General features: G+C 33.2%; 1 long non-coding RNA gene across 2 annotated transcripts; it reads left to right on the plus strand.

The window, feature by feature from the left end:
* Positions 1–1,268: 1,268 nt before the first annotated feature.
* Positions 1,269–3,309, plus strand: LOC105114643 (uncharacterized). 2 transcript variants are annotated; one of them, XR_840177.1, is made up of 3 exons: positions 1,269–1,794; positions 2,542–2,628; positions 3,046–3,309. It is a non-coding gene; the product is annotated as an uncharacterized LOC105114643 (long non-coding RNA). The 2 variants fall into 2 exon arrangements; XR_840178.1 differs by having other exon boundaries at positions 1,271–1,640.
* The last annotated feature ends 409 nt before the right edge of the window (positions 3,310–3,718 follow it).

Consider the following 3,718-nt stretch of genomic DNA (forward strand, 5'->3'; position numbering starts at 1 on the left):
ATTGGTGCGGTGGATTTTGTTACTTCAAGAATTTGATATCACAATTAAAGACAAGAAAGGCATTGAAAATGTTGTCGCAGATCATTTGTCAAGATTGACAACAAATTTAAAATCTGGCATCACACCAATTGATGACTACTTTTCTGATGAATCTTTACTTTCTATCTCTACATTGCCTTGGTTTGCTAATATTGTTAATTTTCTTATTTTAGGACAATTGTTATCCAAGATAAAAGAAAGTTTTTGAACGCAATAAATCACAAGATAAAAGAAAGTTTTTGAACGAAATAAATTACTTTTATTGGGATGATCCTTATTTATTCAATCTTTTTTATTGGGATGACCTATATTTATTCAAATATTGTTCTAATCAAATATTTCAAAGATGCATTCCCAACAATAAGGTAAGTAGTGTCATTAAATTTTATTATTCTAAGGCATGTGAGGGTTATTTCTCATCAAAAAAGACAACTGCAAAAATCTTATAAAGTGGATTTTATTGGTCCACCATGTTTAAGGACTCACATGTATTCTGCAAAACTTGTTAAAATTGTCAAAGGTTGAGATCTATTTTAAAACGTCATATGATACCTTTAAATTCTATTATTGTAATTGAGATCTTTGACTATTAAAATATATATTTTATGGTTCATTTCTTTTATCATTTGATTTTTTATATATATTAGTTACAATAAATTATGTTTTAAAATTTATTTTAAAATGAATAGATATAATTTCAAATTAAAATAATGATCACATGCTCTCCTTATTGTTGCTTGCAGTCCTGACATAGTGTAATGGCCTTTTCTCGTTACTTTCCAAGTTTATTTCTTTTTTTGTTGGTTTTCAGGCCATAATCATGGCATTACCAAATTAGAGCATTGGATTATGAGATATATTGTGTTCTTGGATTAATGTCATGTCCAGTGGATGTCGAAATAGCACACACTAATGGCATGTTTGCCTGCAACGTGAGATCTGTTGTGCTGCGTCAAGGCTTTTACTCCACTGTTTCACGCCAGCTCTTCCAGTTTAATGTCTTTCCTTTTTTAAAAAATTTTCTTTTGATTTTTTAAACTCTTACTGAGACAGGGTAGACTGATACACTCTTACCTGTGAGAAGCAGAACTTCAACCTTGGTTAGGACTTCTGCAGATTACTTCATCATTGTGCTTGCAACTGTTTCTTCCCAGGTTATTTTTATTTTATTTTTTCGCCATTTGATTCTTATTTTGATGCGCTTTCTGAAAGAGAGAATCATCACAAGCTGTTTAATCTACAGCTTGGTTGCTCCGACGCTGCATTAATGTTGATTCCTCTTGCTTTGCTGTTTCATTTGTAGATTGTTTCTCCAGTCGAGTTCCTTCATTTTTTTATTTCCCTACTATTTTTTTGCCACTTACTGAGAGAGAACATACTAATACCCTTTGATCTGCGGCTTGAGAACTTCAGCCTTTGGCCAAGACTTCCGTTGCTTCATATGCGACTGTTTTTTACAGCTTCACTTCTAATTTTTTTTACCAACTCAAATGTTTTTCTTTGCTGCGCTGTCTGAAAGAAAGGTGCCTAACAGGCTGTTAACCTGAGGAGCTCCTCCACTTGGTCGGGATCCCTACCTTCCGCTATGTCTGTTTATCCAAGTTTGTTTCTGTTCTTATCTTCCTGCTCATCTCTTTGGTTTTCATTATTGGGGGGCAGTAATCCAATTCTTTAGCATCCCTTAATTTTCTTTGCTGTCTTCTGACTCTGATTGATTTTCTTCTCCTGCAAATTGGAGTCCCTTTTCCTGAACAGGTCTGCTTGCATCTTTTTTTTTTTTTTTTTCCAGTTTGTTGTCATTCGTCTTTCTCCAGGTTGTTTTGCCTTTTCCCTTGGCGTAGTTGTTCTTTTTTCCTGTCTTGTGCTTCGTTACTTTTTTCCGATCCTTGAAATCTTGAATCTCTTTATTGTTGCCTCTCTTGCTTTGAATAGTTTTACAAGGATTTCAAGGCTTAGAATAAGTTTTCATACTTATAAAAGTTGAGGGAGCCTTTTTGTTCTTTTCTGGTTGGAATGCATGCTTTCTCGAATGATTATGGTGTGTTACAACACTCATAGTTTTAAGTTTTATATGGCCTCAAATGCAAGCTTGGACTGAGAAAGCTTATCTCATGTGAAGCTTTCTTAGGAGGCAGATGATAGGTTTAGTTAAGTGTTCTAATTAGTTTGGACTGTCTTCACATGATGCACACAAGGTGTTTGACAAGGATTTTGAGAGAGATGCGTTTATTTTCAAGCTGTTCTTTGGATTTTATTATTGCTGTATGTTGAGCTTTTAAGTCCTTTTTTTGGATTATTGATGCTCTTAAAGAAAGACATGCTAATTAAATGATGTTTGGGTGACTGGTGGATGAAAGAGGTTATGATAAGTGTTGTCTTTATGTTTGTGCATTTCATGTTTTTATAGATTTCATCCTTGGCTTATAGATGCTATTAATTATGTCTAATCAATTATTTCTTCTAAATGATCATGAGAATAATATAAGATTATATGTATTGAAGAGTTTCTCATTTGCAAGAAGAAGGATTTAGACCCGGAGCAATACCTCAATAAAGGCCAGCAAGTCACTTGCTGTGTGACCTTGGAATGTAAGTGCAAATCTTTAAAATTTTCTCTTTGATTCTTTATTTATATTATTTTCCTTCATATTCTGATGGTTATTCATTCATTGTTAATTGTGTTAATTAATGGTGTTTGATCGTAATTTAACTATTGTTATTAGGGGGTTTTGAGGTGTTTACAGATTTTTTTGGGATATGAAGGTGAATGGAATACTAAGCTTTCCTTTGATCAAAGTTCCCAAGAACTTCATGTATAAATCTAGGAGCTAGGAACCTTAGGCAAGATCTTTGCAGCCCGGAGGACTATAGTTTTGCTGCCATCATTTCACCTCTTCATGATCTGTTGCTTTACCTACCTTCCACGACCCGTTAGCTTTACACAATTTTGCCCGCTGTTTAGTTAACTAATTGTGTTTTTAACATGGTGGAATCTTTCTTTTGTAGGAGAGCGCCTGACCACCAAGCACAACCGTGAAAGATGAGCTGCTAAATTTTTTATTTTCCTTTAGCAGCAAGCAAAAAACTGTGTTTTTATGTGATCGTTTTTAAATATTTGCTTCTTGGCTTGAAATCATGGTTGAACCAACCTAAAGCTGCTGTGTTATATTTATAATGCTTCCTACAAAAAATGCTACTGAATTTTTGTACGAGTCTTCAAACGGAATGGGATTAAAGTATATATTATTATAAGATTAAGTTTTCGAAGCCTATTATGTAGTATAGCTTTGCTTCATTAACAAATCATGAAGAAAAGTTCAAGTAATGCTAAAGTCCCATTGTTTTAGTTAATGTTTTATTTGATGTATGAGATTAAAGTACCTTAGGGATGTAGACTTCTTTGCTAGGAAATTGCATATCTCTTGCTTATAAAGTAATTGATGATCAATTAAATAAGCTGATGGCATGCTTTCCAAAACCTTCGAGTTGCGAGTTGTTCTAAATGTACAATGAAGTTCCTTATAACTTCCACACGAACATTAATGCAATCTCAATACAACATTGATTTGATGTATCCTCTCTCATATTTAGATAATATAATGATAATAGATGGAATGATACTTGGGGTGTTTTATTTTTTTTAAATATGATAAATAAATCAAATATTTTCTGTTGATAG

The sequence above is a fragment of the Populus euphratica genome, unplaced genomic scaffold, assembly GCF_000495115.2.
Source record: "Populus euphratica unplaced genomic scaffold, PopEup_1.0 scaffold555.1, whole genome shotgun sequence".
Taxonomy (NCBI): Eukaryota; Viridiplantae; Streptophyta; class Magnoliopsida; order Malpighiales; family Salicaceae; genus Populus; species Populus euphratica.